A 24,009-nucleotide genomic window follows, 5' to 3' on the forward strand; every position below is an offset into this window, starting at 1 on the left:
CTGGGAAGTCCAAGCCATTATTTCCATGAGAGTCTGATAGGGTTGACCCCAAGTTCCCCCCCTTTCTGGGGCTGGGGGTGGTAGGCAGGTTAACTCTCCTGACCTCATGAACTTATGATGTGTGGGCTTTTCCTGATGGGGCACTTTCCTGTACACACTACCCCATCCCCTTTGAACAAAGGTCATGAATTACTGTGTATGGCCAACCTAAAACCCACTGCAACTATCCTGGCTTTGTTCAAACTGCTCCTTTCCCTCCTGCCTTGAGGTGCTTGTAATTTACCCTTATAGAAAAAAAGCCTACCTAGGCATTGTGAGCTCATGACCAGACCTTATATAGTAACTTTCCAGTTGTGATCAAATACTTGGTAGGTCAAGATGTAACTATGCATTGTGTGTAGATTAATGATTACCTCAACTTTCTTTCTGAACCTTGGGTATATCTACTTGCTTGTATCCCTTAATAAATGAGTCGTCCAATAGGCTTCTCCTGGAACTAGTCTTGTGCTTCCCCTCTGCACACGTCACCCTCTTCACTAGCGACCCCCTAGGACTCTCAGGGGCTGCCCCGGTCTCCCGGGATGACCCACAAGTTCTGTTGCTTCTACTGTAAAATTCCTTCACTTGTTATAGTGAGTTTGCCTTAAACTGTAAAGGTCCTATGAAATGTTGTTCCTTTTATTAATTTTTCTCTCTCTAAAAAAAAAAAACTTAATTTTACTTAAGTTGGCATGAGATGAATCTATCTCAGTTCTTCCCCAGCAGTGTTATCTCTGAAATTGATGCCTGAATGATTGTACTGCTACTGGCAAACCCCCATCCCAGAAGCAGCAGCTAAATAGCAGCAAGGGAGCAATAAGGAGAAAGACAGTTGTGGAAAAAAGAGGTGTTACCATGGTACTACTCTGTCACTCATGAGGCTCCCCCCCTTACACATGCTCCCATGCCTTGGCTAGGGTGTCAAACCTGGGCCCTACAGCATGGTAGAGTATGTGCTCTATTGGGTCAGCCATTCTCCTGCCCTCATCTCCACTTTGTATATAAACATTTATTCTATAGCATGTACCCCTTTTGAATGATTAATATGAGGTTTAGCTGTGAAGTCAAAGAGGCAAGGCTTGAATATCTGCTCTTCTACTGATTTTCTAATCGACAAAATTAAGTTAGCTCCCTAAGTCTGTTTCATACTGTGACAAACAGAATTATCATAATTTCTGGAACCATCCATTCCACCCCGGTTCCATGGCTGCCAGTTCTCAGCAACATTGCCCCGCCAGATATTCGTCGGGCTGTGGCATCATCTAAGTTCATTTCCCACGTCTACGCTCAACCGTACCTGCCAATATACGCGGATATCTTCGCCCACCCTGTCCAACGCTTGACGTCTCGTCACCCAATCTGGTCCCCTACGCCTACACTGAACTTCTCTGTTCCAGACTCTTGGAAACAGAGTTGGCAGTCAGCTGAGGTAAAGAACAAACACCTCATCACAGACCCCTGCAAGCATCAACCCGGTTTTGACCTAGCACGTTATGATTGGGCCCTCCTCAATCGCTATCGAACAGGCCATGGCCGGTGTGCCGCTATGTTCCATCGCTGGGGAGCCAGAGACGACCCGAACTGCCCCTGCGGCTCCAGACAGACTATGACCCACATAGTCAACGACTGCCACCTCTCCAGATTCAAAGGAGGTCTCGAAACTTTACATCAGGCTCAACCTGATGCTGTTGACTGGCTATGGAAGAAGGGCAAACGCTAGAAGAAGAAGAATCATATTACTCCATGTCATTGTAGTGAGACTTAAATTACTTCCTTTATGAGGTAGGAGGTGTAGTTCTTGGTACATAATAAGTAGCATAAGATGGAAATTATTATTTTAAGCTGTAATTAATGATAATTATGGAATCAGTCTCCTCTTCCAGAAAATAAACTACCTGAAAGGAAAAAGTGTATTTTCATCATTGATTGGTCCATGATCTCAAAGTTATTGGTATATAAGGTAATTTACAAGTATAAAATTAAAAGATAAAGTGAAATAAAAATACCAAGGGAAAAATAATTGTATTCAAATTTATTCTTAACACATATGTATTTGCAACGTGATTTAACTGGATTTTTTTTAACAATTACTATAAAGACATCTGTAAGGATCTGTATTCTAAATGGAAAGACTTTACATAGATAAGCAACAATTGTTACCTCCTCCACTTCAGATGGAAGAACTTTTTGATCCATGAATTTAAATTTTTGTCAGAGACAAAGAAACAATTTTTGTCAAAGTCTTTTCTGTGATTATTTACAAGTCAAAAACTCTGCTTACATTGAAAGGGGATGGTGATGAATGGTATGAAGTGTAGCAAAAGCAAAGCTCTTGACTCAGTCTCATCAAGTTTCAAACCTCAGTCCTGAGATAAATTTCATTCTATTAATCCCCTACATTTGATGTCTGTCATTCCATTTGGTTACATTACTCATATGCTATACAAAATTTTCTCTCTGCTATGATACTTATATTCTATTACTTCTAGAAGATTTATAATTATTCTGTTTTACATAGGAAGCCTAGAGAGGAGTTTAAAAAGTTACAGTCGATGATAGGATAGCATTTAAAAAGATAAATTTAGGGTAAAATACCCAGTTGTGTTCAAGAATAATCATCAATTAAGTGATAGCCATGGAAGTTTTTCATTAACCTGACAAAGAGCATAGAACTTGAGGAATTCTAAGAACTAGGGGAAAGAATTTATAAATTATAGGGCTTTTCATCCAAGACCATGAAAAAGAAGTATCACATTGACCTAGTGAAACAACACTACTATTTCTACATTCAGGTAAATCCCTGAAGCATAATACACCTCCTAACTCACATTTGAAAGGTTCAAATTATACTGGAATTAAAAAATATATTTTAGGTGATCACAGAACCATACTTATCATATTTACCCCTCTAGTTTATACATGTGAAAATTAAAAACAGACACATTTAAAGTTCATTGTTTAAAATAAGATTGACTTAGGACACAAGAAAAACATAAACCTACATGTCAACATGCATATTCTATAGTCCTATCTTCCATTAAGTTTAGGTCATAAATTTGTATTCTTCACGTAGTAAACAAAAATTTCATCCCCTTATGTCCAACAGAACCTAGTAGTAGTTTGTCTCTGTGGATGTAGTTATTTACATCAAGCATATTGACAGCTTCCCAGACATTTGTAATTGCATTAGCTTAGTATTATGTGTTTTTGTTCACTTCAAGAAAGTCATAATTAGTATAGTGGCCCATACATACTTATGCTTAAATTCATTCAGTGTAGTTTACTGAAAAAGAACTTGAAATGTAATGCATTCTGGAGGTCTCTGCAAATCATACTCCTACCAACTCTAACCCTGTAAAAACCCAGGTAAACAGTTAATTTTTTTTCTTGGTTAAAGTTTCTTACAATAGCTCACTGTAATTCCCTTTTTTTTTCCTCCAGGGTTATCCCTGGGGCTTGGTGCCAGCACTATGAATCCAGTGCTCCTGGCTTCCATTTTTTCCATTTTATTAGATAGGACAGAGAGAAATTGAGAGAGGAGGGAGATATATAAAGGGACAGAGGAAGATAGACACCAGAAGACCTCCTTAGCTGCTTGTGAAGCTTCCCCCTGCAGGTTGGGAGCCAGGGCTCATACCCGAGTCCTTGTGCGGGTCCTTACGCTTAGTACTTTCTGTACTTAACCAGGTGCCCAACTGCCCAGCTCACTTTCACTGTAATTCTTATTATGCTTTCTGAGTCAACTGCTGAGGCGCTCCTATCAACTACAATGAAGATCTTCCCCACTTTTGGTACATTTGTTTTAACCTATGTGTAAACATGAAGTGTGTGTGTGTGTGTGTGTGTGTGTGTGTGTGTGTGTGTGTGTGTGTGTGTGTGTGTGTGTAAATGTAATTTACATTATAATTTATTATATTTCTCTGATGTTTCTTCTTGTCAAAGCACCATTCTGTTAGACCCTTGAGAAATATTGCTTTCCATATACAAAGCACTAGTTCAAAATGAATTATAAGTTTTTGATATCTATGAGACAGAATTTAAAGTAAAGGCAGCTATTGCTGAGAAATGTCAGCATTATTTTTTTAAGTAGTCAACTTCAATGACTGGAAAGCACATAAACAGGTATCGATTGCAATGCCATCTAAGTAGTGTGAGCATCTACACTTTTAGGAGAATTTTTCTGTTTTCCTCTTTAAGCACAAACCCAGTATAATGAAGAATTATTTCTCAGATCTTCACGTTCGTAAAAAAAAAAGGAAAACAATAATAAACTCAAGCTCATAGGTAGTAATAATTTCTAACAATTTTATATTTTATAAAGACTAAATTTCTTTTAGAAAAGTTAATAACTTTCATCTTTAGAACTAGCTTTTGCACAGTATAATACTAGTATTAAGTGTTTGGTCAATCCACTGTTTCAGTATTGCTAAATTCCTGAAGATGAGAAAAAAAACAAACAAACTAGTATTATGTTTACTTCTCAAACTCATCTAACGGACCGGGTATTGACGCACCTGGTTGAGAACACGTTTTATTTATTTATTTATTTTAAAATGGAGACATTAACAAAACCATAGGACAAGAGGGGTATAACTCCACACAATTCCCATATCCACCAGAACTCCATATCACATCCCCTCCCCTGATAGCTTTCCTATTCTCTATCCCTCTGGGAGTATGGACCTAGGGTCATTGTGGGATGGAGAAGGTGGAAGGTCTGGCTTCTGTAATTGCTTCCCCGCTGAATATGGGCGTTGACTGGTCGATCCATACTCCCAGTCTGCTTCTCTCTTTCCCTAGTAGGGTGGGGCTTTGGGGAAGTGGAGCTCCAGGACATATTGGTGAGGTCCTCTGTCCAGGGAAGTCTGGTTGGCATCATGCTGCCATCTGGAACCTGGTGGCTGAAAAAGAGAGTTAACATACAAAGCCAAACATACTATTGACCAGTCATGGACTTAAAGGCTGGAATAATGCAGATGAAGTGTTGAGGAGTACTCATTACATATTACTGTGTACTTTGAACACACATGTTAAATGCATAAGGAACAATGCATTGGGTTCGAGCTCCTGGTCCCCACCTGCAGGAGGAAAGCTTTGTAAGTGGTGAAGCAGTGCTGCAGGTGTCTTTCTGTCTCTCTCCCTCTCTTGATTTCTGGCTATCTCTATCCAATAAATAAAGATAAGTAGAAATTTTTCAAAAATACTAAAAAATAAAATAAAACTCTAAAGGCAAAAAATAAATCTAAATTCTGTGAGGATATTTTTAGATCTTAATTTCTCTATTTAGTGTAAGTATTTTATGAATCACTGAAAACATATTAATCTATTTCTCTGTGGAATACAGTGCCAGAACCCACTTATCATTGAATAATCTAGGATGTATGGTCCAATGACTTCTCTAGGATGTATGGTCCAATGACTTCTCTAGCCAAAATGCACGATGACAAGGAGAAAGCCCAAATGACAAAGTGAAGTCAGTATGCATTGTCAGATCCTACCATTGAACAGTAAAGCAAATCTAATGTTATTTTCCAATAAAAATCTCCAATACTGCCTTGCCTTCTGGTTCCCAATCTCTCTCCTCCCCAGAGCTTTTTTTACTACAGAGCAATATACCAGTATACTATCCCTAGTTCACTTTGGGCTTTTTCTTTTGAGAAAAAAAAACAAAAAAACTTTAATGTGAAGACATAATGTGATCCCACAAGTGCATGCCAAGATGTTATGTTGGTATAAATTCTAGTACTATTTATTAAAAATTGAAAATGATTTAACTCTCTTATAAGGTTATAGAAATACAAGCTTGTCTATATGGGATAGTATATTTATAACATCTGATATAATATAGCACTTAAAAATACCATTTGCACTAAAAGCATGACACATACCATGCTGAAAGATTCAACATAAACATTTTTGACATTTTGTTACATTTGATTCTTCAAATTCTTGAGGCTTTTTATTGTCTTTTAATTTTAATAAATCTTGAATCTTAAGGACTAGATATTTGTTGGTGTAAACTATTAGAAATTATCTTTTCTTTTGCACACATCTAGATAGCAAATTACTAAAATAATGTAATTCTGTTCATAGAATGACATACTTGGTGAGAGAATCCAGCTATCATATTTTGGGGGAAAAAAGTTTTTTCTTTTTAAAAATTTCTTTATTGAGGGATTAAAAGTTTATAGTCAAAAGTAAAATACAATAGTTTATACATGCATAACATTCCCTAGCTTTCAAAGTAACAATTCAACCCCAACTAGATCCTCCTCTACCATCGAGTTCCAGGACCTGAACCCTCCCCCCAACCCCACAGTCTTTTATTTTGGTGCAAGACACCAACTCCAGTCCAAGTTCTGCTTAGTTGTTTCCCTTCGATCTTGTTTTTCAACTTATTTTTAATTTTTTAATTTATTTATAAAATGGAAACACTGACAAGACCATAGGATAAGAAGGGTATAATTCCCACCACCAGAACTCCTTATCTCATCCCCTCCCTTGATAACTTTCCCATTTTTTAACCCTCTGGAAGTATGGACCCAGGGTCACATGGGGTGCAGAAGGTGAAAGGTCTGGCTTCTGTAATTATTTCCCCACTGAACATGGGCATTGACAGGTCGACCTATACTCTTAGCCTATCTCTCTATTTCCCTAGTGGGGCAGGGCTCTGAGGAAGCTCCAGGACACACTGGTGGGGTCATCTCTCCACAGAAGTCTGCTTGGCATCATGGTAGCATCTGGAACCTGGTGGCTGAAAAAGAATTAACATATAAAACCTTACAAATTGTTGATTAATCGTGAACCTAAAGGCTGGAATATTGCAGATGAAGATTTGGGGTCTCCATTTTGGAAATAGCTAGTAGGTTTATTTTAGATATATTCCAAAGGGCCCATGAATTTATTAGTTTTTGCCTGAGCCTGACATGCACGTGGACCCAGGTTATTTTCTGGTAGATGATTTTTTTCTATCCTCAAACAATAGGGAATATTATTTGCATTGAGGAAAAAAGACTATTTGTTTATCTCATGTTCATTTCTCTTAACAAATTTTAAGTCATTTGATGCTTACTTTTTTTTTTTTCCTCCAGGGTTATTGCTGGGCTCGGTGCCTGCACCATGAATCCACTGCTCCTGGAGGCCATTTTTTTCACCCTTTCATTGCCCTTGTTGTTGTAGCCTTGTTGTGGTTATTATTATTGCCATTGTTGATGTCGTTCATTGTTGGATAGGACAGAGAGAAATGGAGAAAGGAGGGGAAGACAGAGAGGGGGAGAGAAAGATAGACACCTGCAGACCCGCTCCACCACCTGTGAAGCGACTCCCCTGCAGGTGGGGAGTCAGGGGCTCGAACCTGGGATCTTTACTCTGATCCTTGTGCTTTGCGCCAAATGCTTAATCCACTGCACCACTGCCCAACCCCCGTGATGCTTACTTTTAAGGTAGTGCAGCTGAGGTAAAACATTTAAAATCCCCTGTTTCAATTATATTTGCAAGGAATACAGTCAGGACAAAATTCTGCAATATTATAATTATATTATACTGATTACAATTCTTGTTATTATTCAAACATGATTAACCCACCAATAATGAAAAAGACAATTTCTCTATTACTGTAAATGTCATGACTATGCCAGTCTAATTAATTTTATCATGGGATATCTTCTTTACTCTCTTACACATTAATACATATTGTTTGAATTATTACAGTACTGTAAATGGATATTTTATTGTTATTGAGCAATGTAGTAAAAACAAAAATTAAAAAGCACAGAAGACCTAGTAGCATGCATAGCCAACTCACCATTATAAGTTTGCTGCCAACATGGAAATAATAATTTAGAACTATAAATGTCAATAAAATTAAAAAAAACTTTTAAAAATTAAATCTTTGAGTTCCATAGAAGAACACAAGTGCTCATTGTACCCTAGGTGGTAGTTAAACACTTTAAACAGATATTCTTATAATCAGAAATCTTAGAAAAATATAATAAATGTATAGACCATTACTTGCTGTTAAAAAAAATAAGACAGAAGGGTAATAATCAAAATATATATAAAGAGCTTACCAAAATCAGCAAGAAAAAAAAAGTGGGGAGAGGTTATGAACAGGAAATTCACCACAGAAGATATCCAAAAATAAATAAATAAAGGCCAACAAACATACGAAAAAATGCTCCAAATCCTGTCCTTGAATGTCTGAGAATTTCAAATAAAGATAACAATGAGATATCACTTCATTCCTGTGAGAATATCATACATCAGAATGAATAGTAAAGACAAGAAATGATGGAAATGTAGGGGCAAAAGAACCCCTGCACTGCTGGTGGGAATGTCAGTTGGTCCAACCCCTGTGGAGGGCAGTCTGGAGAACTCTCAGAAGGCTAGAAATGAATTTACCCTATGACCTGGCAATGCCTCTCCTTAAGATATATCTTTTTTTAAAAAAATGTATTTATATTTTTAATATATTATTTTTATTTATTGGATAGAGAAAGCCAGAAATCAAGAGGGAAGGGGGTTATAGAGAGGGAGAGAGACAGACAGACACCTACAACCCTCTTCACCACTTGCAAAGATTTCCCCCTGCAGGTGGGGAGTGGGGGCTCAAACCCAAGACTTTCTGCATTGTAATTTGTGCCCTTAACGAAGAGTGCCGCAGCCTGGCCCCATTTTTTAATTTTTTATTGTTTATTTATAAAAAGGAAACACAATATCGTAGGGTAAGAGGATTACAACTCCACACAATTCCCACCACCAGAACTCTGTATCCCATCCCCTCCCCTAACAGCCCTCCCATTCCCTAACCCTTTGGAAGCATGAAGCCAAGGTCACCAGGCAGAAGGTGGAAGGTCCAGCCTCTGCAACTGCTTCCCCACTGAACATGGATGTTGACAGGGCGATTCATATGGAGGAGGTAGACCTAGGCTGGGGATGAGAGGGTTTTTCAGAAAACTGAGAAAGTTTACACATGTGCAAACGAGTGTATTTACTGCAAACCATTAATCCCCCAATTAAAAGAGAAAAAAAACTAATGACTGCTTTGTGTAAAGGCAAATATTGGCAGATGCATTCCATCATGGGTGTATGTTTATTTGCTACCAGCAAACATCATTATACCTGTGTGGATTCCTCTTTTTGGTATTTTTACTTTACCTACAGAGACAAACCCAAGCATGATCTATATGGAAGTTAGATACAAATTTGATTTAAGCATCCATACACTTAGCTTGACTAGAAGGTCTTTTTTTTTGATAAATGGTAAACTGAACACTTTATCTAATAATAAAAAAAACTTGCCACATAAATCTAATTTTCTATGGGAGCAAAGTTGAGTTTATACATATAATTTCTGTATACAAGTTGGAAAGTTTGCTCAAATTGCAATATACTTTTCTAAATATTATTTCACATTTCCAAAGATAGTCACATTCCCTGACTTTGAAAGCTTTGCTAAATTATGCCGTACTTGTGGAATCTCATTACTATGAAAAGTTCTGAACATTCTTGGTTTATAGGAAAGAAAGTGCCCTCATCAGTGAATGAGTCATAAAGATATGTATATCCAACTCAGCTGTGCCATCATGAAAGTTGATGCTAAGAACTAAGAACAAAAACAAAATCCTTCAAATATTTTTAAAGTGGACAGAAGCCTTAGAGGTTTACATTTGTGGAATTAGTTATATGTGCATTTTAAAAATATTCCTGTATCCATCTTTCTCTCCCCCTCTCTGTCTTCCCTTCCTCTCTCCATCTTTATCCTATCCAACAACAAAAGCAATAACAACAGCAAGGGCAACAAAAGTGAAAAAATAGCCTCCAGGAGCAATGGATTTGTAGTGCAGTCACTGAGCCTCAGCGATAGCCCTTGAGATAAACAAAATTGTAAATGAATAAATATAATGAAAACATTTTGAAAGATTATGTGGAAAATGAGTTGATTTAAAAATTATTGTGTCCAGGCTGGGCGGTGGCACACCGGATGAAACATACTTTGTGCTAAATGCTCCTTGGAGCCCCAAACTCCCCACTTGCAAGAGGGGATGTTTCAGAAGAGGCAAAGTAAGTCTGCAGGTGTCCATCTAAAAAAAAGTCTGCCAGGTTCAAGGAGCAGTGGATTCCTAGTGTGGGCACCGAGCCTCAGCAACAACTCTGAAGAATAAAAATATTGTTCCGTATTTGTTTTTTAGTTTAGAGAGTGTGGGTTAAAACTGAAATTTAAAATTCATGAGTGTTCTGAATACTTACCCTATACTTGAAACTAAGTGGTGAAATTGCTTGAAATCATGTCAGTATCTAAAGTTGAGAAAAAAAATTGAAAGTTTCAACCCATAAAGATATGATTTGAGTCATTTAAGGATGATCAGAAAGAAATATTTTATGTTCACTCTTACCCTGTTTTTATTGAGGTGTTAATACATTTGAAGAAAAGCACAGTGTACACACATGGCTTCCAGTGACTGCACTGTCTAAAGTAGCTCTCAGAAGCAGAGTAGGACTGAATGCATATGTCAACAATTGCACTGGAAAGCATTTACCCCATAGTGAAACAGTATAAGAGAATATTGCAAAAATCACCCCCCTCGTCCTGTCCAGTGCTAATCATTTTTAAAAAAATTTTATTAGTGATTTAATATTTATTTACAAAATTTAAAAGATAATCAGGGTTTAATTCCACACCTTTCCCACCACCAAAGTTCTTTTTAAAATACATTTATTTTCCCTTTTTTTGCCCTTGTTGTTGCAGTTATTATTTTTGTTGTTACTGATTTTGTTGTTAGATAGGACAGAGAGAAATGGAAAGAGCAGGGGAAGACAGAGAGGGAGAGAAAGATAGACACTTGCAAACCTGCTTCAGCGCCTGTGAAGTGACTCCCCTGCAGGTGGGGACCCGGGGGCTCAAACCGGGATCCTTAGACTGGTCCTTGAGCTTCGCGCCACCTAAAGCCGGACTCCCCCCCCCCCGACTACCAAAGTTCTGTATCCCCATTCCCTCTTTTGGAAGCTACAGGAATTTGTCCAAGGTTGCAGATATAGGTTGAATAATATTTGTTTTTTTCCCCAAGATTTTGTTTATTTATTTATTTATTTGAAAGCTAGGAGGAGAGAGAAAGAACTAGACATCACTCTGGCACATGTGCTGCCTGGGATCAAACTTGGGACCTTGTGCTTGAGATTCCAAAGCTTTACCACTGCTCCACCTTCCGGACCACAATTGAGTAGTATTTCTTTTTTCTTTTCTTTTTTTTTTAATTTTATTTTTATTTATAAAAAGGAAACAGTGACAAAAACCATAGAATAAGAGGGATACAACTCCACGCAGTTCCGACGACCAGAACTCCATATCCCATCCCCTCCCCTGATAGCTTTAACTCTCTGGGAGTATGGACCCAGAACCATTATGGGGCACAAAAGGTGGAAGTTTTGGCTTCTGCTTCTATAACTATCTGTCTATATATATTTGCTTGTTATTTCTATGGTCCTACCTTTTCTTTCTTTTTTTAAATTTATTACTGGATAAAGACAGAGAGAAACTGAGAATGAAGAGAGAGAGGGGGAAAGACAGACACCTGCAGCCTTGCTTCACCACTCCTGAAGCTATCAACCTCCAGGTAGGGACAAGGGGTTTGAACCTAGGTCCTTGCACACTGTAATGTGTGCACTTAACTAGGTGCATCACTATCTGGTTCCTTTTCTCTTCCTTTCTAAGTCACACCTACACCTATTATTATTTTTAAATGTCCTTTCTTTTTTCCTCTTCTCTCTCTTGGTCCTGGTGGAATTGGAGTTCAGAGCCCTCTGGTCATCTTCCTCTATCATTTTTATCCCTCTGAGAGTATGGACCAAAATTTTTCTGGGGGAGACTAAGAAAGTAGTTCTGATTTGTATAATTGCTTCTCTGCTGGACATGGATGTTAGCACATCGATAGATACCCCCAGCCTGTTTCTATCAGAAAGAAGTATTCTATAAAAAAACAGTGGTATATTAATGTGAATACTTATCCAAGCTAATTGAAGCTTTGAAAAAATAGGTGCATTACCGTTTTAACAAGATACATTTAATCTTCCTTTAAAAGAATGTGAGAATGAGAATAAAATGAGATAAAAACTCAGTAAAATATAGTTCCCATTTAGCAATTTTATGTCATCTTTGGTTTAACAACTTTACAATGAACATTACATTGTACCCTGTGTTATAATTCTAAAGCAGTGGAAATCTAAAATTTGTATTCAGAGAATTCTGTTACATTCTCTATAGGCTCTACCTATATATGAAAATTACTCACCAGAAAACATTTCTTAGAGTTAGAATCAGTAAAAGCCCATTGTCAACTCTTAATGTGCAAATAAGAATCATTCTCTCATATTCATCTCACACCATTTTGGATACCATATCTTTATGTTTAAGTCTTCTCCTAACCATCGTGACTGTCGTATCTTTCCTCTGTGTGTCTTCCTTTTTATATTACCCCTTCATAAAAACTGCAAGGACATGTTTTGATAAGATATGTTGCTTTTGAAGTCTTAGTTTTTCTATCCTACATCCTTTGTTATTGCTGTCCTCATTGTCTCTAGGGCTTCTCCTATCTAGGGCAACATTAAAAAAAAATTTTTTTTTATAAGAGGGGTGCAACTTTGCACAATTCCCACCACCTGAATTCTGTATCCCATCCCCTCCCCTCCCCTGATATCTTTCCTATTCTTTAACCCTCTGGGAGTATGGACCCAGGGTCATTGTGGGATACAGAAGGTTGGAAGTCTGGCTTCTGTAATTACTTCCCCACTGAACATGGGAGTTGACAGGTCCATCCATACTCCCAGCCTATCTCTCTCTTTCCCTAGCGGGGAAGGGCTCTGGGGAAGTGGAGCTCCAAGGCACATTGGTGGGGTTCTCTGTCGAGGGAAGTCTGGTTGGCATCCTGATAGCCTCTGGAACCTGGTGGCTACTGAAAAGAGAGTTTACATACAAAAGAGAGCTAACATACAAAGCCAAACAAATTGTTGACCAATCATGGACCTAAAGGCTAGAATAGTGGAAATGAAGTGTTGGAGGTCCTCCATTTTGTATAATTTTGGAATTTAAGAATTCATGAATATCTCTAATCTAATCCAGGGCAACTTTTTAAGACATAAAGAAAGAAACAGGGCCAGAGATAAACAGAGAAATACGCCACAGCACTGAAGCTTCCCTTCCTGAGATGGGAACCATGCAGTTTCCTTCTTTCTTTCTTTCTTTCTTTCTTTCTTTCTTTCTTTCTTTCTTTCTTTCTTTCTTTCTTTCCTCCTTCACTTCTCTTGTTCCATGCTGGGATAGCTTCACTGGACAGAGAGATGAGGAACTCTTGTCAATGTGGTAAAACAATTCTTTGTTGATGCAGACGCCCCAGACTCAGCTGTGAGTACAGCGGGTTTAGGCCACATGGAGCTAGCTAAGTGGCTACCTCCCACTATGCATGCCAGCCCTTCTCCAAGTCTTCTCCAGATCAGAACAGGGAAGAGAAAAAGAGCAAAACCAGGAAGAGCAGCGGGCTCTAGGGTAAAAACAGAAGTAGCAAGTCAGGAACAGGATTGGCTAGGAAAGGGGGTGGAGAAAACAAGACATACTGAGAAGGTGGAAGTGTCCTTATCAACTGTTGTCATGGTTTTAACTGAAGTAGCGATACCCAAAGGGGATAATGTGGTGGGGATCTTTCAGGCAAAACAACGATTATGTAAATAGAACATAGTGTCAGCAAAGGAGCAAGGAGTTGGGGGGGGGTCTGGCTTTAAGGCCCAACAGTTGCCACCAAAATTAGTTATTATTGAAGCTCAGTGCCTGTAGGATGAATTCATTCAAACATTTTTTTTCCATTCTCTCTTTCTTCCTTCCTTTATTCCTTCCTTCCTTCCTCCCTTCCTCCCTTCCTTCCTTCTTTCTTTTCTTCCTTTCTCTTTGACAGGACAGAGAAAAATATGATACAGAGAAAGAGAGAGAGAGGGAGAGAGAGAGAGAGAACTGCAGAACTGTTTCACTACATGTGAAAATTTCCCCTGCCTGTGGAGCCTAGAGATTTGAACCCAGATTCCTTTGATTGTGGTAAACTGAGCACTTAACCACATGGGCCATATCCCAGAACTCATTTTTTCCTTTTTAAGTAGTTGTTATACTCTGCTACAAATCCACAGCTATTTTATGTACATTTCATTTTTCTTGGAAGAAATTATTTTTCCTGGTTCCATTTTTTGTACTTATATTTTAAACATGTCCTGTATTATCAGTCAATGTGAATCAACAAACCTTTAATTCAAAAAAAAAACATATTAACACATTAAGAACTGTGCTTTATAAGGATATTTTCAGTAATCACTGTTTTATCAAATTTCCATATCAATGGAAGGAAAACTTAAGGATCTCTGTAGTGACCTATTTATGTAGGCATGTTCTTTCTTTGGAACATTTATTTCAAAGTTGTGTGTGTGTGTGTGTGTGTGGGTGTGTGTGTGTCTGTCTGTCTGTCTTATATTTTTATCCTTTGTTCCCCCAAAAAATTCTTCTGAAAAATCCACATTATTCATTAGTACTTTAAAAAATGGGTTTTTTTATTTTTATAAAACTGTTACAATATTTGACAAAAAGGAAAAAATAGAGAATTCATCTAGAGCTGTTCAATAAAGTTTGATTAAATGTGGCATGAAATAGGTTATTCTTCTTCTAGCTTTTGCCCTTCTTCTGTAGCCAGTCAACAGCGTCAGGTTGAGCCTGATGTAAAGTTTCGAGACCTCCTTTGAATCTGGAGAGGTGGCAGTCATTGACTATGTGGGTCATAGTCTGTCTGTAGCCACAGGGACAGTTCGGGTCGTCTCTGGCTCCCCAGCGATGGAACATAGCGGCGCACCGGCCATGGCCTGTTCGATAGCAATTGAGGAGGGCCCAATCATAACGTGCTAGGTCAAAGCCGGGTTGACGCTTGCAGGGGTCTGTGATGAGGTGTTTGTTCTTTACCTCAGCTGACTGCCAACTCTGTTTCCAAGAGACTGGAACAGAGAAGTTCAGTGTAGGCATAGGGGACCAGATTGGCTGACGAGATATCAAGCTTTGGACAGGGTGGGCAAAGAAATCCGCGTATATTGGCAGGTCTGGTCAAGCGTAGACATGGGAAATGAACTTAGATGATGCCGCATCCTGACAAATACCTGGCAGGGCGATGTTGCTAAGAACTGGCAGCCATGGAACCAGGGTGGAACGGATGGTTCCAGAAATTATCCTCATGGAATATAATAATATTATATTATTTCGATTCCAAATAAATATAATTTGGAATCGACCAAGTGGACATGGGGGCTACGGAACCATACTGGGGCACAGTATTCTGCAGTTGAATAGCATAATGCTAGAGATGATGATAGTAGTGTGGAAGCGCTCGCACCCCATGAGGAGCTGGTCAGTCTTGCAATGATGTTATTCCTCGCGCCCACCTTTGCTGCAGTTTTTATGAGATGGTTGTGAAATGACAGAGTGCAATCGAGAGTAACACCAAGATAGACTGGCTGGGCTTCATGCCGGATTCTCGTATCGCCAAGCTGCACATTAAGCTCACGCGAGGCCTAGGCATGGTGTAGATGGAAAACAGATGATACCATTTTTGCAGTGCTAGGGATTAGTCGCCATTTTTTACAGTAATCATATATTAGAGACATGTCTTTCGTGAGTGTTTCCTCGAGGATGTCGAACTTTGGTGCCTGAGTTGCACAGCAGATGTCATCGGCGTAGATGAACTTCCTTGAAGAAGTTTCTGGGAGGTCATTGATGTGATGGTGCATCTCGTGAGTACCCATCCATTGGGGAAACTGACGATCCTTCCTAGCTGACTGAATCCACATGGATCCCAGTCACTTTCAAAGCCAGCAACAAGCAGCTCCTGACAGCTTTCAAGCTGTTGGTCCTGCTCTTGGAGTCCTCCAACTTAATGTTGAGGGGCTGTCCTTTGCCAAACACATTCTTATTGGTCAATTGGCGATACAGCATCAGGCAGATGTTATCTGCCTACAAGAAACACATATAGCAGTCGATGAAGCTGCTCGATTCACCATCAGTGGATTCTATTTAATATGCTATAATCTCCATCCTAAACACGGCCGAGCCATCTACGCCAAATTGTGTCTTGCGGACATTTACCACACAGCCTCTTCGACCTTCTACGACTCCATTACTATTGGAACTATTCAGCTCGTCAACGTATATAAGCCTCCCAGTGCCTCATGGGATAATGAGGTCCTGCCTAGCCCGAATCACCCAGCCGTTTACGTTGGTGACTTTAATAGTCATCACCAAGACTGAGGATATTCCTCCATTCGTGCTGATGGCTCTATCTTAGCCGACTGGGCTTCAGTGAATGACCTCTCCCTATTATACGATCCCAAACAGCCAGGCTCTTTTCACAGTGCTAGATAGAATAAAGACTCGTCACCCGACCTGTGCTGGATTAGCACAGTCAACGGCCAAGACTTTCCCGCTACGAGACAAGTTCTTCCCACACAGTCATCACTGCCCAGCTATCATCCACATTGTTCTCCAGCTCCCACTGATTCTGTGCTCAGAGAAACTAAGATGGAACTTTCTGAAAGCAAACTGGCGTCTGTTCAGTGATCTTACCAACAAATCTATTCCTGCAATTCCAATTAACTCTATCCCGTCTGAAGATTCCCACAGGCGCTTCCGCCAAGCCATCTTCAAAGCAGATTCCCAAGCCATTCCTCGTGGGAGACGTGCTAACTATACGCCTTGTCTTGATGCTGAATGCGAGCAACTACTAAAGCAGTATGATGAGTTGGATGACCCAGATGTGGCTGACTATCTCATTGCCTCCCTGGATGCAGCACACCAAGCCCGCTGGCAACAACTCACAGAAAGTCTGAACTTCACCCACTCAAGTAGGAAGGCCTGGAAGCTTCTTCACAGACTGGGTGCCGGTAGCCAACCCCCTCTCGTCTCCCATCCTCCCGTATTTCCAAACTCAGTGGCCAGTCACCTAACTCAAGTTGGACGTGCTAAGATCGACCAGTCTGGAAAAGAGAAATTTCCCATGAGTGGTCATCCCACTTCCGTTTATCTTGTCCATCTCCAAAACTCTCTCCCTTTACACTGTCTGAACTGGAAGACGCTTTGAAGAGGGTTAAACCGGGAACAGCTGCTGGCTATAATAACATCACCCCAGAACTCATTCTTAACCTGGGTCTCAAGGCAAAGAAGTGGCTCGCTTCATTCCTGTCCCACAACTTGGAATCTGAGTCTATGCCCAAAGTTTGGCGTCCTGCGAAGGTAATAGTGGTTTTGAAACCAAAGAAAAACCCAACACTGGCCGCCAGCTATAGACCAATTTCTCTCCTCTCCGTGTGTTACAAACTCCTGGAGAGGCTGCTTCTGTCACGTATTTCTCACCTTACAGAGAAATTCCTATCACCCGCCCAAGCTGGTTTCCTCCCAGGAAAATCTACCTGCGAACAAGCCCTGGCCCTCTCAACTTACATCGAAAATGGATTCCAGAAGAATTTAAAGACGGGTGCTGTCTTTGTTGATCTCACAGCAGCCTATGACAGGGTCTGGCACCGTGGTCTCCTAGTCAAGATCTCAAGATGCCTGCCTCCATGGGTGGCCAACACTATATCGTTTCTTCTCCAAAACAGAAGATTCCGGGTGCATCTGGGTGACAAGTCTAGCAGATGGAGACTTGTCTCAAGTGGCCTCCCCCAGGGCTCTGTTCTGGCTCCTACACTATTTAATAATAGGTTATTAAAAAGCAGGAAAGACAAATCTTGAATCTCAAACTTTGTCTGGATTTGTGGGAAAGCTTATAACTAGAATACTCTTTCAGTTTGGATAAGAACTTTAATATACTATTTTAAAAACTTTGTCTTACACAACATGGTGATCATTAAAACTCCTTTATTCAGTCCTGATAATTTCAGATACATTAAACAAAATGATTATGACCCGAATGGACTTAGCTTTGCCTAAGTTTAACTAAACTATAGATAGGTTTCTTCTGAACAATAGGTTTTAGAAAACTAACAGCCTGGTGCTAAGGAGATAGCATAATGGTTATGCAAAAGCTTTGCATGCCTGAGGCTCTGAAATCCCAAAATCCGGGTACAATCCTCAACATCACCCTAAAGCAGAGCTGAGAATGCTTTGTTCTCAGTCTCTACCCCACCCCTCTTTCTATTCTTTTTGTCCTTCTCTCCTACTCTTTATATCTCTCTCATTAAAAATACATGAATAAAATCATAGAAAAAGAAAACTAGTAACTTGAAATAACCTCTCTAGCCTTTGGAATTTATGAAAATCTTCTAATCTCTGTGTCTATACTACAACCCTGGAATTTGTTTCCCTGGGTCATGGAATGCAATTTTTCTAAGTGTAAACATGAGACTGGAAATGGATTTTTTCTTTCTCTCAATCCTTGTTGAGAGTGTTAGTGAGCAAGCATTCCAGACTACATTTGCTCACTCTCCCTGCTCTCTCTCTCTCTCCATATATATAACTGTATATAAATATATATGAAGTATATAAATTTATGTCTATATTGATCCTGTCATGTAAACATTGAGAAATGTATTAATTAGCAATATAAATCTGTCCTTTTGCCTTATCCCTTGGTACTAAGGAAGGTTACACTAACAATCACATAAAGGAGTACTGTTTCCAGTGTTACCTCAAAGGACAGATCACCAAGAACAAGAGACTTGAGACCTATTCTGTGTGAGTGAACCCCTTGCAGGAGTTTGACAGACATGTAAAAGGACCCTTTATGTCAGCCAGGTAACTAATCTGCAGTAGTCAAGCCCACTGATCTGTTATAAGTCCTGAAGCTCAGCCTGAGAGTTAAACATTTTTTAAGACCTGTGTTAGTCATCTTCTCAGGTTGCTAGTACCTGATTAAGTCTATTTTTTCTTACAAGGAAAGTAACAGGGCACTTCTCTAAGTGCCCTGTTGACAACCACTAAATTCTGGCATTAAATCATAGCAGGATAGGAATTTAACTTTCTTTAGAGTCAATTAGAAAATACAAATGGCCTAATCACAGAAAAAACACACCTGCATATTCAGGAGAATCTTCCAGCACTTCACATAACCCATTGTTCCATGTATAATAGTCCACGATTTTTCTAGGAGCTCAGCATAAACATTAAAACCTTCATTTCTTTCAGTAAAGCTGAGTATCTGAACTTGCTTTATTTCCATTCTTTTAGCTGACAACCATATTGGAATAAAAACAACTTCTGTCAACTCATACTATCTGTTGCATTTTTTTTTCTTCAACAACAGATAATTAGGTCTGGAAAGATACCAGAAGCATACTTAAGATAGATGTCCTTGAGAACAAAAATCAAAATAGAAATGAGTAAACCAAGTTTGCTTGTTTTCAGATACTTGCCCAAAATGTGATAAAAACATCTTTTTCTGGAGTTTAGCTAGTAAGAATCAGTTAAAGCTCTATTTACATAGAAACATATTGGCTATTTTTTTCTTCAAATTTTATGCATTTATTTTAAATGAGAGATAAATAGAAGTTGTAAAGATAGCTATCCAAGAGCATTCCTCAGCTCTGACTTGTGGATATTAAACCTGGGACTTGGTCACCTCAAATATGAAAGCTTCTTTGCATAGCCGTATGCAGTTTTTATTTACAACTTGTTCAAAAGAGATGCCAATTCCAGTCTACCACCCTGAACACACCCAATTCCTCTGATCTCATCACCTCAAGTATGAAAGCCTCTTTGCATAACTGTATGCAATTTTCATTTACAACTTGTTCAAAAGAGATACCAATTCCAGTCTACCAACCTGGACACACTTGATGTCCTCTGATCTCAGAAGCTAAGCAAGGTCAGGCCTGGTTAATATTTGGATGGGAGATACCAATTTCAAAATATTCAACAAGACACAGTATGGGCCTAGTAAACTGCAAAGGGGCACTGTGGATTTGCCCAGCAACGTCTTTCAGAAGCTTATATATATGGACCAAATTCAATCTATCCAACAATTTTCTTCAAGGCCTCTCTATCAGCCTTCCATGAGACTCTAGGGGCTCTTGGACATCCATACAAATGAACCAAAATTTGTACAAACTACTTCTTCTTAAAGGACAGGGACATTTATACTAACTCATCTGCCAGAGAGTTCTTTCAGTTTCTCAACAACTTATCTTTGCATAGAGATGTTCTTATTAAGAAGACTAACTCCATCTTTCTTTATTGCTGCTTTAATATTTTATTTTTTGAAGTTTTCTATTATCTTCATTTATTGGATACAGACCATCAGAAATCGGGAGTGAATGGGAAGATAAAGTGGGTGAGAAAGAGAGAAACACCTGTAGCACTGCTTCACTACTTACAAAGCTTTCTCTTTACAAGCGGGAACTAGGAGGCTTGAACTCTGGTCTTTGTGTGTTGTAACATGTACACTCAACCAGGTGCACCACAAACTGGTCCCAGCCTAATATTTCTGATGAAAGTGTACCAAACCAGTGCAAAATTTCCTCTGAATAGTCTTTTTAATCTTGACTTCTTTCTCATGTTTAACAATCCATTTATTCCATCTAGTATTTTGCTGTCCAGACAGGGGTGTCAGTGCCCATTGAATACTACCAAGTCCCTGGGAAGATATCTCCTAGTATGTCACCATCATGGCAGTATTCTGGTTTCATTTACAATCCTCTGATACCAGTGTGTACTAGAGAATATTAATATATTAGATTCCTGCTGCTTCTGTGTTTTATTAATGGAATTTAATGGTAGTTTTTATTTTTATCATATTTTAAACATACTTTAATAATAATTTTTTTGTAATTTGATTTATTTTCCCTTTTGTTGCCCTTGTTGTCTTTTTATTGTTGTAATTATTATTGTTGTTGTTACTGATGTTGTCATTGTTGGATAGGACAGAGAGAAATGGAGAGAGGAAGGGAAGACAGAGAGGGGGAGAAAAAGACAGACACCTGCAGACCTGCTTCACCGCCTGTGAAGCGACTCCCCTGCAGGTGGGGAGCCGGGGGCTCGAACTGGGATCCTCACGCCTTGTGCTTCACGCCACCTGCGCTTAACCCGTGCTACCACGCGGCTCCCTTAATAATAATTTTTTTTGTATTTGTATTATCTTTATTTATTGGAAAGAAGCAACCAGATATCAAGAAAGAAGGGGGAGATAGGAAGAAAGACAGAGAGACACCTGCAGACCTACTTCACCACTTGCAAAGCTTTCCCTCTGCGAGTGGGGACTGGGGGACTTGAATAATGGCAATGTTTATTCTGCACCAATCATACTACTAGATCATCAACTCAGTGGTAACAGAAACAATATCCTCCTAATGTCTACTCTTATAAAATCAGGTGCAATATTCATGAACTATTCTCCCTTTTAATTGAATATTTTCCCCTTTGGGAGTCCTTATTGCTTACAGTGATAATAAATTATAATTAATTTCTCCTCTATTTTTTTGTATTTATTTATTTATTCTCTTTTTTTGCCCTTGTTGTTTTATTGTTGTAGTTATTATTGTTGCTGTTACTGATGTCATTGTTGGATAGGACAGAGAGAAATGGAGAGAGGAGGGGAAGACAGAGAGGAGGAGAGAAAGATAGACACCTGCAGACCTGCTTCACCGCCTGTGAAGCGACTCTCCTGCAGGTGGGGAGCTGGGGGCTCGAACTGGGATTCTTCCACCGGTCCTTGTGCTTTGTGCCACACGCGCTTAACCCACTGCACCACTGCCCGACTCCCATTTCTCCTCTATTTTATCAGATAAGTCCACTAGGCAACCTGATTTTCTCCTTCTTTTCTTTGTCCTTTTGTTCCTTCCTTTTCTCTCTTCCTTCATCCCTCCCTGTCTTTATCCACCTTTCTTCTTTTCTTTCTTCCTTTCTTTCTTTCCTTCTTTCTTCCTTTCTTTCCTCCTGTCTCTCTATATCTATATATTTATTGCATTGCTTTATGTTTTCTAAAAGTATTTATTTACTTGTTTATTTTGAATAGAGAGAAGTTGAGGGAGAAGGGAAGCTAGAAAGAGAGTGACACACACAGCACTGTTTTACTGTTTGTGAAGCTTTCCCCTACAGGTGAGGTACATTGCTTTATATCTTAATTCACAGTATATAAACCTTATAGATTTCAGTATTGTACTTATTAATCTCTTCTTATTAATTGGTCCTACATTTTTCTACTCAATTTGATTATTAATTTCAATTGAAAACACTTTTATTATGTTGAATTTAACTCAAACATTAAAATGTTAGTATGTATTGGATAAAATTTTGCTAGAAAAAGAGAGACGAACATTTAGTGATGAAAAAATATTACTATCATTCTCAATTTTTAAGATACTTGTTGGTTTGAGATGTTTTTAATGAGCTGCTAAGGAAGTTAAGTGTTTTCTATGAGCAACTAGCTTTTTATTATTTAGTTATATTGACATTTGTTAACAGTATTCCTCTTGTAAACAAGCATACTGTGTGCACTCTCAGGTTAGATATATGTCAGGTGTTCCTTGAAGAAATAAAATGGTCAAGAATGGTTGCTATAATGCTTTGTCAAGCTCTCTTTAAAACAGCATACACCTGGTATCTCCAGGGCAGGTATATCTAAGTATGTCACCTACTGCTTCTATGCACAATAAAAGCAATACTGTTAGCACATTTCAATGAGTGTTTAAAAATCAAGTTAGTAATTTATATGGTACAAAAACAATGCTCCATCTCCAAATACAATTTACCACTTTATTTGTCTATCAGGTAAAAGCCAAGCTTTTGGATTGTTGTCCTAATTAAAGAAAAACCTTTAAGGAATGTGTCTTTTAGTAATTCTAAATCAAATATACTTTGTCACCAAGGAGATTCCATGACTCTAACTTGTTTTTTTACGCCAGATGTCCATTTAGGCCCGCTTCCAATTTTAAATAAATCTCAGAAACTTCAATGGATACCAATTAACTTGATTCCAGGAACATAGGTTAGTATTCATGTAGTAAACATTTAAGAAACCCAACAAATCAAACTGAAATGTAAATACCTAAAATGACATAAATGGAAATAATGATGAGAATATAAGGAAGTAAATCCTGCAATCTTTTCCTGAATCCTAAATCAAGAAGGTGTAGAGTCATAGGTCTTAGAAGGGATTTTGAAATTTTATTTAACCCAAAAACTTTCATTCAGCTCCATTTACTTTATGGCTTATACTCTTCTCACTACACACTTTAATTTAATCTTCGCTATAATCCATAGTAGTAGGTATTAGAATCACATAGTAGTTTGGTACATGACAAGACCAGTCTCTAGCTTCATCTTATATATTTCTTCCACTGTATAAAACAAATGAAAATTGAACCTGACTTTTTTCAGGTTCGGTGATCAAATTTCTTTTATGTTAAATTTTATGAGAAAAAAATAAATATACTACCTTTTCAATCTGTAGAAAATAATATAAGCATGGTAATGAAAATTAGGTAATTTTCAACCATAGATTCAATTTAGGCTCCATTTTCTTTCTTTCTTTCTTTCTTTTCTTTCTTTCTTTCTTTCCTCTTTTTTTTTTTTCTTTCATTTTTTAAGTTTTTATTTATAAAATGGAAACACTGACCAGACCATAGGATCAGAGGGGTACAATTCCACACAATTCCCATCACTGGACCTCCATATCCCACTCCCTCCCCATGATAACTTTCCTATTCTTTAACCCTCTGGGAGCATGGACCCAGGGTCATTATGGGGTGCAGAAGGTGGAAGTTCTGGCTTCTGTAAATGCTTCCCCATTGACAGGCAGATCCATACTCCCAGCCTGTCTCTCTCTTTCCCTAGTGTGGCAGAGATCTGGGGAGGTGGGGCCATCTGCCCAGGGAAGTCCTGTTGGCATCATGGTTGCATCTAGAACCTGGTGGCTACAAATCCTGTCCTCCCTCTATACTTGCTGTGCCCAAGCCGCTGCTTTGCAGAAA

At 38.8% G+C, this 24,009-nt stretch overlaps 1 long non-coding RNA gene across 2 annotated transcripts in view; it reads right to left on the reverse strand.

Annotated features, from left to right (window-relative positions):
- Positions 1 to 4,568: 4,568 nt before the first annotated feature.
- LOC132533157 (uncharacterized) overlaps positions 4,569 to 24,009 on the reverse strand; it is a 74,183-nt gene continuing 54,742 nt past the window's right edge. Inside the window, exons 2-3 of one of the 2 annotated variants that reach the window (XR_009545068.1) lie at positions 10,288 to 10,335; positions 8,840 to 8,967 (exon numbers count right to left, since the gene is read on the reverse strand). This is a non-coding gene — a long non-coding RNA (uncharacterized LOC132533157). Of the gene's footprint in view, positions 6,794 to 8,839; positions 8,968 to 10,287; positions 10,336 to 24,009 lie in introns of those variants that run through there. The other variant, XR_009545067.1, reaches the window with a different exon arrangement.

This window comes from Erinaceus europaeus, chromosome 15 (genome assembly GCF_950295315.1).
Source record: "Erinaceus europaeus chromosome 15, mEriEur2.1, whole genome shotgun sequence".
Taxonomy (NCBI): Eukaryota; Metazoa; Chordata; class Mammalia; order Eulipotyphla; family Erinaceidae; genus Erinaceus; species Erinaceus europaeus.